Source organism: Hyaena hyaena, unplaced genomic scaffold, assembly GCF_003009895.1.
Source record: "Hyaena hyaena isolate Hyena2069 unplaced genomic scaffold, ASM300989v1 scaffold_202, whole genome shotgun sequence".
Taxonomy (NCBI): domain Eukaryota; kingdom Metazoa; phylum Chordata; class Mammalia; order Carnivora; family Hyaenidae; genus Hyaena; species Hyaena hyaena.
This window is the reverse complement of record NW_024080832.1, coordinates 979,626-992,719: the sequence shown is the minus strand read 5'-3', so window position 1 is coordinate 992,719 and position 13,094 is coordinate 979,626.

Below are 13,094 nucleotides of genomic sequence, written 5' to 3'. Positions count from 1 at the left end.
ATAAATACCCAGGAGCGAGACTGCTGGGTCATGGTGGGTTTAGTTTGCATTTGCTCGGTGGTGAAGGATGTTGAACATCTCTGCATGTGCTCATTTGGCATCTGTATTTCCTCTTGGGTGAAGTAAGTGTCTGTTTAATTCTTTTGCCATTTAAAATTGATTGGTCGGGGCGCCTGGGTGGCTTAGTCGGTTAAGCGTCCGACTTTCGCTTGGGTCATGATCTCGCGGTTCGTGGGTTCGAGCCCCGCGTCGGGCTCTGTGCTGACTGCCGGCTCAGAGCCTGGAGCTTGTTTCAGAGTCTGTGACTCCCTCTCTCTCTGACCCTCCCCTGCTCACGCTGTCTCTCTCTCTCTCCTAGAAATAAATAAAACATTAAAAAAATAAATAAATAAATAAAAAATAAAATTGATTGGTCGTTTTCTTACTGTTGAGTTTTACGAATTTTGTACATATTCTGGATAAAGGTCTTTGGTCAATTATATAGCTTGTAAATACTGCCTCTCAGCCTATAACTTGTCTTTTCATTTTGTTTGTGTCTTTCATAGACATCATTAAGAAATTGATAACGTTCAGCTTACCAGTTTTTTTCTTTCCTTGGTCATGGTTTTAGTGTCATATTTAAGAACTCTTTGACTAACCCCAGGCCACGGAGATTTTCTCCTCTGTTTTCTTCCAGACATTTTATGGCTTTAGGTTTTGGATATGGTTCATCTTGAGTTAATGTTAGTATAATGTGTGAGGTTTAGGACGGGGTTCTTTTTTTTTTTGCATATAGGTGTCTACTTGCTCCAGCACTGTTTGTTGGGAAGGTATTAGCATTTTTATGAAAGTCAATTGGACATATTTGTGTGTGTCTATTTCTGGACTCTATTCTATTTCGCTGATCCATTCACTGTGTCCATTCCCCTGAACACTCATTCTTTTTTTTCAATTTTTTAAAATATTTATTCACTTTTGAGAGTGTGAGTGGAGGAGGGGCAAAGAGAGAGGGAGACACAGAATCCGAGGCAAGTTCCAGGCTCCGAATTGTCAGCACAGAACCTGATGTGGGGCTCGAACTCATGAGCTGTGAGATCATGACTTGAGGCAAAGTCAGAGAGAGGCTCAACCTACTGAGCCACCCAGGCACATTCTTTTTTTTTTTTTTAATGTTATTCTAACATTTTTTAAATGTTTATTTATTTATTTATTTTTAATGTTTTATTTATTTCTGAGAGAGAGAGACAACATGAGCAGAGGAGGGTCAGAGAAAGAGGGAGACACAGAATCCGAAGCAGGCTCCAGGCTCTGAGCTAGCTGCCAGCACAGAGCCCAACGCGGGGCTCGAACCCACCAACCGTGAGATCATGACCTGACCCGAAGCTGGACACTTAACCAACTGAGCCACCCAGGCGCCCCAATGTTTATTTATTTTTGAGAGAGAAAAAAAACAGGCTGGGGAAGGGCAGAGAGAGAGGAGGACAGAGGGTCCGAAGTGGGTTCTGTGCTGACAGCTGTAAGCCCAATGTGGAGCTCAAACTCACGAACCATGAGATTGTGACCAGAGACAATATCACTCAACCGACTGAGCCACCCAGGCGGCCCATGACCATTCTTGATCGCTGTTATAGGTTCCGTTGTAGTAAGTCCTAAAATCAGAGAACTCCTTCAATTTTATTCTTCTTTTCCAAAATTGTTTGAGCTTTTCTAGTTTCTCTGCCTTTCCATTTAATTTTACAATCAGCTTGTCCATAGCTACAAAAATTCCTGCTGGGGTTGGATTGGAAGTATGTTAAAAATCTATAGATTGCTTTTCAAGGGAATCAAGAGCAAAAATAAACTGTTGGGACCTCATAAAGATTAAAAGCTTCTGCACAGCCAAGGAAACAACCCAGAAAATTAATAGGCAACCAACGGAATGGGAAAAGATAGTTGCAAATGACATATCAGATAAAGGGTTAATAGCAAGAATCTATAAGGATCTCACCAAACTACACGCCTGAAAAACAAACAACCCAGTGAAGAAATGGGCAGAAGACATGAACAGACACTTCTCCAAAGAGGACATCCAGATGGCCAACAGACACATGAAACGATGCTCAGCATCCCTCCTCATCAGGGAAATACAAATCAAAACCACACTGAGATACCACCTCACGCCAGTCAGAGTGGCTAAAATGAGCAAATCAGATAACTCTAGATGCTGGCGAGGATGTGGAGAAACGGGCACCCTCCTACACTGTTGGTGGGAATGTAAACTGGTACAGCCCCTCTGGAAAACAGTGTGGAGGTTCCTCAGGAAACTAACAATAGAACTCCCTTATGACCCAGCAATAGCACTGCTAGGAATTTACCCAAGGGATACAGAAATGCTGAGGCATAGGAGCACATGTACCCCAATGTTCATAGCAGCACTCTCCACAATAGCTAAAACATGGAAAGAGCCTAAGTGTCCATCAACGGATGAATGGATCAAGAAGATGTGGTTTATCTATACCATGGAATACTACATGGCAATGAGAAACAATGAAATCTGGCCATGTGTAGCAACATGGATGGACCTTGAGGGTGTTATGCTGAGCGAAATAAGTCAGGCAGAGAAGGACAAATATCATATGTTTGCACGTATAGGAGGATTAGGAGGAACTTGACGGAGGAACAAGCGGGAGAAGAAGGGCGGAAATGGTGGGGGAAAGGGAGAGAGGCAAACCATGAGAGACTCTTGAATGCTGACAAAAACTGAGGACTGATGGATGTGGGGGGGAGGGGGGGATGGGCATGGAGGAGGGCACTTTGGGGATGAGCACTGAGTGTTATGTAGAAACTAATTTGACAATAAACTATTTGTAAAAAAAAAAAAAAAATCTATAGATTGCTTTTATGGATTGAATTGTGTTCCCCCCACCTCCCAACAAAAGATATGTTGAAGTCCTAACCCGGCCCAAATACATCACCTCAGAACGTAATTTTAGTTGGAAATAGGACCATTGTAGATGTGGTTAAGATGAGGTCATAGTGTAATAGGGTGAGTCCTTAATCCAATGTGATGGAGGTCCCTGCAGGAGAAGAGACACAGACATACAGAAAGAACGCCATTGCCAAGGGGGGGCAGATGCTAAAGTACTGTAGCTACAGGCCAAGAACACCAAGGATTGTGGGCAAACCAGCAGAAGCTGGAAGAGGCAAGGAAGGATCCTCCCCTAGAGGCTTCAGAGAGAGCAATCGTATCATTGATTTTAGACCTCTAGCCTCCAGAACTGTGAGACAATAAATTTCTATTGTTTTAAGCTACCCAGTTTGTGGTACTTTATCAAGGCGGCCCTAGGAAATGAGCACAATCAATACGGAGAGAACTGACAGCTCTACTCTTTTGGGTTTTTCAATCCATTAACATGGTATATTCCTGTTTGTTTGTTTGTTTTTATTTTAGAGAGAGAGTGAGCAGGAAAAAGGAGCAGAGGAGGGAAGGGAGGGAGAGAGGGAAAGGGAGAGAGAGAGAGAGAAAGAGAGTGAGTCATAAAGAGGCTCCACACTCAGTTCAGAGCCCAATGCGGGGCTTGATCCCATGACCTTCGACCCTGGGATCATAACCTGAGGTGAAATCAAGAGTCGGAGTCTCAGCTAACTGAGCCATCCAGGCATCCCCATTCTTGTTTATTTATATCTTGGTTTCTTCCGTCACTGCTTCATAGTTTTCAGCATAGACACTGTGTATATGTTTTGTTAAATTTATACTCGTCTTTCTTTCTTTCCTTCTTTTTTCCTTCCTTCCTGCCTTCCTTCCTTCCTTCCTTCCTTCCTTCCTCTCTCTTTTTCTTTCTTTCTGGAGCTGTTATAATAGTATTGTCTTTTTGTTTTTAATAAGTTCTTTTTTTTAATTTTTTTAATGTTTTATTTCTGAGAGAGAGAGAGAGACAGCGTGAGCAGGGAAGGGTCAGAGAGAGAGGGAGACACAGAATCCGAAACAGGCTCCAGGCTCTGAGATGTCAGCACAGAGCCCGACAAGGGGCTCAAACCCACAAACTGCAAGATCATGACCTGAGCCGAAGTCGGACACTTAACCGATTGAGTCACCCAGGCGCCCCTAATAAGTTCTTTTTTTAAAGTTTATTTATTTTGAGAGAGAGACAGAGAGAGCACACAGGGGAGGGGCAGGGAGAGAGAAAGAATCCCAAGCAGGCTCCACACAGAGTCCAATGTAGGGCTTGAAACCACAAACCATGAGATCATGACCTAAAACTAAGAGCTGGGTGCTTAACTGACTGAGCCACCCAAGCACCTATAATAGTATTGTCTTTTTGTTTCCCAAGTGCTCATTGCTACCATATAGAAATAAGATTGATTTTTGTGTGTTGATCATGTACTTTGCAGACATGATGAACTCAGTTATTACTTGTAAGAGTTTTAGAAATCTTTTCTTTTTTTTTTTCTTTTTTAAGATTTCATTGGGGCACCTGGGTGGCTCAGTCAGCTGAGGGGCTAATTTCAGCTCCGGTCCTGATCTCACTGTTGGTGAGTTCCAAGCCCCGCATCAGGCTTGCTGCTGTCAGCTCAGAGGCCACCTTGGATCCCTGTCCCCCTCTCTTTGTCCCTCCCTGACTCACACTCGCTCTCTCAAAAATGAATAAACACTTTTTAAAAATAGATAATTATTTGGTGGGGGGCACCTGGGTGGCTCAATCAGACTCTCAGTTTCAACTCAGGTCATGATCTCACAGTTTTGTGAGTTCGAGCCCTGCGACTGGTTCTGTGCTGGCAGCCAGGAACCTGCTTGGGATTCTCTTCCCTGCCCCTCCTTTGCTTGTGCAGTCTCTCCTCAAAAAAAAAAAAAAAAAAGAAAAGAAAAGAAAAAGATTTTATTTTTATCATTTATTTATTTTCCTTTCATAGTTTATTGTCAAGTTGGTTTCCACACAATACCCAGTGCTCATCCCAGTATTTTAATTTTTTTAACATTTATTTTTAAAATATTTTTAATTTACATTTATTTATGTTTGAGAGACGGAGAGAGAGAGAGCACACAAGTAGGGGAGGGACAGAGAGAAGGAGACACAGAATCCAAAGCAGGCTCCACTCAGAATCTGACGCCAGGCTCGAACTCACAAACTGAGATCATGATCTGAGCCGAAGTTGGACACTTAACCGACTGAGTCACCCAGGTGCCCCGTTTTTTTAACACTGAGAGAGAGTATGTGCATGTGCACTAGCAGGGGAGGGGCAGAGAGAGAAAGAGAAAGAGAGAGAGGGGAGAGAGAGAATCCCAAGCAGGCTCTGCACTGTCAGCACAGAGCTGGATGTAGGGCTCGATCTCGCAAACTGTGAGATCATGACCTGAGCCAAACTCAAGAGTCAGACGCTTAACCAACTGAGCCACCCAGGGGCCCCTTAAATATTTTATTTTTAAGTAAACTCTACACTCAACGTGGGGTTCAAACTTATAACCCCAAGATCAAGAGGCACAGGCTTTTCCCACCGAGCCAGCCAGGGGCCCGAAGGTCTAGAAATCTTTAAGCACTTTTGATGGCATTTACACTCTTTGGAAAAAAAGACATTAATTGCTATAACACATTCCATGATACTTCCCTCTTTAGCAATTACCTCCTGCTGGATATTTACATTGTTTCCTTGTATTATTATTACTATTATTAATGATGGAATGAATTTGATTATGAGACATAAATCTCTGACCTCTCTTTTGTGAGGAAAGATTCCTAGAAATGGGATTAGCAGGTCAAAGGGCTGGGCCCTCCTCAAGTACTACACAGGGCTCAGCTGCTTTCCAGAAAGGTCAAATCAACTCATTCCCATCAGCGACATGTGCGAGCACTCAGTGCGCTGAAACGTTGCCAGCCCTGGAAATGATCATTTTAAAGCTCTTTGCCATTTGATAGGAGAAATGCAGTGTTTCCCTTGTGTTTTAAAGTAATCCTTTCTAAAATCCCAACCTCTGCTGCCCCTGCTAGAAACCGTCCATGGCTCCCTATTACTTTCAGAATAAAGCCCATGGCTCCAGCTGTCGGGTGGGCACCCCAATGTCAGCTGCCTTTTACTCTCGTTGTCAAATTCTGTGGCTTCGTTTTCCGACCCTGCACTACAGCATGGCTGGCTATGTCTGAAACGTACCGCAAAAGTGCCTTCCCTCCAAGACTCTGTCCATCCTGTCTGCTCTGCCCAGAATTTGGCCTGTTTACCCCTCCCCTAGGTACCCAAGAGAAGCTGAGTGTTGGATCTGGAGCCAGACTGTGTTCCAGCCCAGCTCTGCTGTGTGGCCCTGGGAAAGCTATTCAACCTCTCTGTGTCTCTGTCACTGCAGTTGTAAAATAGCGGTAAAAATAGCAGCCACTTCAGAGGGTTGCTGTAAGATTAAAGAGTTAAATAACAGTACATCAGAACTCAGTTAAGGGATGCCTCGGTGACTCAGTCAGTTAAGGGTCTGACTTCAGCTTAGGTGATGATCTTGCAGTTTGTGAGTTCGAGCCCCACATCAGGCTCTGTGCTATCAGCATGGAGCCCGCTTGGGTTCTTCTGTCCCCCTCTGTCTCTGCCCTTCCCCGGCTCGTGCTCACACTCAATCTCTCAAAAAATACATAAACTTAAAAAAAGGGAGAGAGAAGAAAAAGATCTGTGTCTGCCAACTGAGAAGTATTTCTTTTATTTATTTATTTTTTAATGTTTAGTCATTTTTGAGAGAGATAGAGTGAGAGTGGGGGAGGGGCAGAGAGAGAGGGAGACACAGAATGTGAAGCAGGCTCCAGGCTCTGAGGTGTCAGCACAGGGCCTGACGCGGGGCTCGAACCCACAAATGGTGAGATCATGACTTGAGCCGAAGACGGACGCTTCACCGACTGAACCACCCAGGCGCCCCGAGAAGTATTTCTTTTAAAGATTTTAAGTAATCCCTACACCCAAACTTTCAACCCCGAGATCAAAAGTCGCACGTTCCACCGGCTGAGCCAGCCAGGGCCCCCCCTTGAGAAGTATGAATATATCTTAGCTAGTACGATTATTACTGTTATTCATAGCTGCCCCCCACCACGCTGGCCGGTCACCCCCAGGAAACAGCCCACATCACTACTCATACTCCGTTGCGTTGCTCCTTAAATGCGTGAGCCTCAAGTTTCCCGTCGAAACGAAGCTAACAACCCCACACTTGTTCAGACTCCCTGACGACGTGAAGATCTAATAGGTATCCAAGCGCTTTGTAATGCTGTGCATCATCTCTGCGCACCCCACTCTTGGAAGGAAAGAGCAGGATGGTGACAGGTGCAATTCACCGCGTGCCGAGCCCTGGGCACATTTAGCGCACGTCCCGCAGTGCAGCGGTCAGGGCCCTAGCAGGAAATGGAACCCAACCTGGAGGCTTCAAGAGGCTTTAATGGCAAGGTGCTGGTGGGGTGAAGAGGATCTGAGGAGGGGTGTGTCCACCGGCCCCAGCAGCGGCGGGGAGTCACTGTGACTGCAGGGCTGGGAAGGCAAGGGGCCGATGGGCGGGGAGCTTGAAAATCAAGGAGAGTCACGGAGGGACACAGCTGCAGCCAGACCAGGGGCCCCAGCAGGGCCCAGGCTTGGGAAGGGGTGCCCCTACTTCTCCTTCCCTCGGATCTCCTTAGAGTGCGTGCGTCCCAACAGAAAGCCAGCTGGCAAGGGGGCCCAGGCACAGAGCCAGTCGGAGCTCGGATGGATGAGGGAGAATAACAAGCACAGGGTAGGATTACTGTCCACCACCACCTTCCATTTTGCAGATGAGAAGACAGAGGCCCAGAGATAGGAAGAAACTTGCCCGCTGTTACAGAGCTGGGAGAGGAGAGCAAGGCTCAGAGACGACGATGGTCCCTGGGCCCAGCCTCCTGGGACAGGCTTGTGGGCCCCTGGCGCCAGCAGCACGCAGGGCGGCAGCACCCAGGCGCTGCCGCCACCCTCCTCTCCTCCCTCCCTCTCACTGGTCACTTGTCCCTTCTCACTTGTCTGCCTTGGCCTCCGTGAAGGCTCCGGGCTCTCTCCTTCCTGGGTCTCTCCGTTTCCGTCTCCACTTTCTCTCTGTTCTCCCAATTTCTTAGCCTTCTTGTCCCCGGCTTTCGGTCCGTCCGCATTTGTCTCCTACATGGCTGGCTTCCGTCCGCCCCGCCTAGAGCTCGGCTGCTCTGCAATTCTCCTCTGGGCTGTCCCCCGTGCCCCACAGTCGCCCATCTCCGCCGCGGGCACCCAGTCCCTGCACGCCCCGCCTCCTGTCGCCGGCCCGTCCCTCCGCCCCTGCGGCTCGGTGGCAGGGCCCGGGGGCGGGGACAGTAGGGCTGGCGCGGCGCCCGGCCTGAGTCACACGCATGAGGCAGCGTGAGTCAGGCGCGGAGGGAAGTCCCTACGGAAGGGGCTTTCGGAGCCGCAATGGAATCACAGGGAAAGAGAAAGTGTTCGGACGTTCCTTTGACACAGTGACCTTGTGTGAGCCCGGGGCGGACACACCCCCAACACCCTACCCGCAGACAACAACACGCACACCCCCAGCCCACCACTCTGGGTGTGCAGTCAGGGTCCAAGGGGGTGGGTGCCGGGGGCGCTGTCTCTTCCCTGCGCCTCCTCCAGGCAGTCCCTCTCCCAGCGTCTGTGCACAAGGCCTGGCCAGTGCCCCCCACCCCCACCCCCGCAACAGTGACAGGACCCCACACCCATCCTCCCCCCCTCCCCTCCCCCACGGCGCAGACATGGTGTCAGGAAGGCCCCCTTGCTGGTCCGACGGGTCACCCTGTGGAGTCCCGTGGGGTGGCAGGGGCTGGGCAACTTGGGGTCCTACGGGGTCAGAACACCCCCTTCCTTCCTCAGGCACTCCTCCTGACCCTCTGAGATTGGCCTAGGATCAAATCGGCTGGATTCAATTAAACACATTTGTACTGGACACCTATAATAAAATCCAGTGCCAGACTCTGAAAACCTGGGATAGGACCAAGAAGACCATGAACAAAATATGTTGATGCCTGCTCTCCCGGAGCAGATATTGGGGAGTGGAGGAGAGACAATAAATGAAAAGCCAAGGATCTAAACCGGCACTGTGCGCCGAGAGAGGATGGGAGGCACGTATGCAATGTTAGCTTTTCCAGCGGCCATATTAAGACGGTCAAAAGAAACACACGAAATGAACTTTAATAATCTGTTTCATCTAAAGCTGCTCAAGTATTACTGTTTCAATGTATAATCAGGATACCAAAAAAATTAGTATTGCTATGGGTTATTTTGCACTAAGCCTTGGAAATCCACAGTACTTGGTACTTCTAGTGCATTTCAGTTCTGACTCCCCATGCTTCAGGTGCTAAGTCGTCACCTGTGCCTGGTGGCAGCAGTAATAGGCAGCACAGTCTAGATGTCAGATAAAGGCTATGGAATTAAAAAAAAAAAAAAAGGTAGAGCAGGGTTACGGGGCGGGGAGAGCAGTGTGGGGGAGGGGTAGGATTCAGAGAACGGAGACCCCTAGATATTCTGAATCCAAGTCACCTGACCTTACTGAACCCCAATGTCCTCATGTACAAAATGGAGGCGTGATGCCTCCCTCCTATCTGGGAGTAAATGAGCACTCATTAAATGCTATTTTTGTCCCCACCCCTCCAGCTGTCCGTACCAGTGGCCGAGGCACAGGCTCCCAGTCTGAGTCACACCCCAACACCCCCAACACTTAATGGCCACAGAAGGCAGACTAGCTCCCGACCGCCCCCTCCCCCCACACTCTCTCCACTTTTATCGGTTTCTACCCCTTGCTACAGCAAGATACTTCATCTCTTTGGACCTCAGTTTCACTGTGGGATGGATGCTTAGAGCTCTTGAGAGAAAAAAGTACTGCAGACTTCTGGGGACCAAGCCACTGCTTAAGCTGGACACAGGCCAATGTCAAGGTAGATGGGGGCACCAGGTGCCAACCTCATGATACTGCAAAGGTGAATTCCCTCTTTGAGAACCAGTAGAAGGATTTCTGTCCACAAAAGGCATCCCGCTCACAAAAACCCCTCCCACCCAGGCCAAGAAGGCCAGGAAAAAGGCATAGGAACCACAGGAGTCACCCAGGAGCCCGAGCCAAGGGGTTGCCGTGGGAGAACTTCTAGATCACCTCTGTACACCCCACCTTCAGGGCAGGTGGGCCAGCGGGCCCACGAGCCCACGGGAAGTTCCAGGTTCAACCATTAGCCTCCTCCTGGGGGGCTCCGGGGCTCTGAGGAGGCCCTGGCAAGGCTGGAAGTGGGGGATGGGCGCAGGCCCAGAAGTGGCCCAGACAAAGGAGGCGGCAGGGTCTGGGCTTGGGATCCAGACGGCCCTCACCCCTCACCCCACCCCCAAGGCCTGGGAATTGGCAGGGCACCCTGGATGGTGACCCAGAAACCTGGCTGTCAGCAGCTCCTGCCTGGCGCTGCCCACACTGAGCCCCACTGCTTCCCGCAAGAGTCCGGCCCCGGGCAGCCGCCAGCAAGGCAAGCCTTTGGATTCTCTCTGCCCACCGGCTCCCTGCGCTACTCCAGAGACCCACCCCAGGCGCTCGCTCCAAGGTGGCGCACACCCTAGTCGCTGTATTTCCTGTCCTCCAGACCTCAAAGTGGGGAATGGGGAGGGGGTGTCCAAGCCCAGGTTCACCATCAGACTGCCACTGTCCACCAGGGCCAGTCAGGGATTCAAGGCCCAGAGGACCACCGACCCCAGGGTGGCTGGATTCCTAGAAAGTAAGAAAGGAAGACTAAGAACGGCGCCATTCAATTCTCAGTAAGAAGGAGGCCCGGGAGGACCTACGACCCCCAGGGCTTCAGGGAGTGGGAGAGAGGCCTGGCCGCTGTGGGTGAGCAGGGAGCAACGAGGTTTAAGCTGGCGGGACGGAGAGGTGAGGCGGGCAGGCCTGTCCCGGCCGCCATCTCCTAGCCAGATTCCAGACCAGCAGGCTTGCCCTGCTCCGCCCGCCTCCCTCCTCCTCCTCCGCCCTCCCGCCAGTGGCTACCTCCCCTCCCCCAGCCTGCTTCTCTCCCCTCCCCCCAGCTACCCACTTCCTCCGCCCCTCCCCCTGTCCCTTTGGCTCTCATTCATCCATCCATTCACCAAACTTGTGCGGAGCGCCAAGGCCCCCTTAGGCCCTGGTGCGAGGCTCGCGGGTGGGGAGAAGAACAAAACAAAGCCCTGGAGGCTTCCGACAAATCCCGGGCCTGGTGTTGGCTCCTCCCCTCACCCCCAGCCCACCTCCTCCTCAACCCAGGCCCCCGCCCTTCGACCTCCACCCTGCTCTCCTTTCTCTCTTCAGACTCCGGCTGGCCTGTGGGGCCGAGAGCCCCGCGCAGGCGTCCCACGTGCTACTGGGTTGGGCAGGCGGCAGTCCTCCCGCCCGGTCCCAGTATGGAGACCCCTGAGTCACCCTCTCAGTGCTAAGGGTCAGGGTGTCGTGGAAGGGACAGAGCACTGTGGGTCCCGGTTAGAGCAGCCGCGGAGGCAGAAGGACCCAGCGGGGACTCACGCGACCCCAGACATCGGGTAGGAGGGAGCCTCCCTGCGGCAAGTTGTGGAGGACGGTCACTCTTGAAGACTTCAGGGGTCCCTATCCCCTTCCCCAGCCCCAGCACTTAGTCTCATGCAGCTTGGAAAGTAGGTAAGGAATAGAGACAAGAGAAACCAGTTAAAGACCACAGGAAATTCTCCGGAACCCTCGGGGCCTGTTTCCAAAAGGGTGTGAGGTGGGTGGGAGCAGGTGACTAAACTACAGGCCCCGAGTCGAGTCCGAGTCTGCAAGTACTAGAGCTGGTTAACAAGAGACATGGACATCCAACCCCAGAGGGCACGTGGCCTGGAGGTAAACCCAGCCTAGGGCCTTAAGCCCGGCTCCAGAACACACCTCAGGCCCCCAAAGGACAGGGCCACAGGCCCGCAGTGGGAACACACCTCGGCCCCCAGGGGACAGGGCCACAGGGCCACAGTCACTGCCCTAACACCTCCTTCCACTGGAAGGGCTTACACGGACCACGCAGCTTGCAAGTGTGTGCGCTCTCAGCCGGTCCTGTGTGGGGCGCTGTACCCACAGAGCCCGTTGCCCTGGCCACTGTCAGGTAGCTCCTCAGACCCAAGGGAAACTCTTTTGTTCCAGGCAAAGCTTAAATCTTACACTCACCCAAAGCACACTCTGGAGAGCTGCCACCCCTGCCCAGCCACTGACAAGCAACCTGGCCGGTCCGCCCCAGCCCAAGGGCCAAGATGGTTGTCAGGTGGCTGCCAGCTCCTGATGACTAAACCTGAGACCAAGGGAAAAAACAATTTCCCCTGATTGCTGGCACGCTGGAAGATCTGAAGGTACGGCCTGCTAGCAATGAGTCTGTGTGCAGATCACGGGACAACGAAGCTACAGTGGTTTTAACTCAGTGAGATGACAAAAAAAAAAAATCCAAACAAAAAAACCCACCACCAAACAGGTGTTTTGTAAGGTGCAGAAGCCGTGTCTCGGGCTGGGCCACCCTGTCACTCCCATCATGATCTGCTGGGTCCCTTGCCCTTTTCTCTGCCTTGAGGTTTGGGGACAGATGTCCTATTCCCAACCTGATGCCCTGTGGCTTGGTGTTTATGATCACAGAAATCACTTTGGCTAATCATTCTTCATTCGATAACCTTTTGGGTTTTTTTAGGTTCGAACACTGCGAGGCCCCAGGGATAGCCCTGTGAACCCAACACCTCAAACTCCTCTGGCCTTCCAGTAGAGAGCGCTGGCCGGGAAACAAATCGGCCACTTGTACTGATAATAGTGAAGTACAAAGTCAGTTATACAGTATGGTAGAAATCGGTAAGTGTTACAGGGGGAGAACAGTGGTAACGTGGATGAATGACTACAGTGGGCAGACGTGCAGTTTTACTAGTGTGGGCAGTAATATTGAACAGAGACCTGAAGGCAGTGAGTGAGCGAGCCCTGAGGATCTTCAGGGGGGTTGGGGGTAGGAAGAACAAGTCAGGCAGCAGCAATGGCAAGTGCAAAGGCCCTGGGGTGAGCTCTTGCCTGACAGGTGGTGGGGGCATGGAGGAGGCTGGTGTGGTTGATGCAGGGCAGCAGGTAGGTGATGAGGTTAGGGGCAGGGCACCCTGCAGGGCCTTGTGGGCCTTTGTGAGGACCTCGGTTTTAC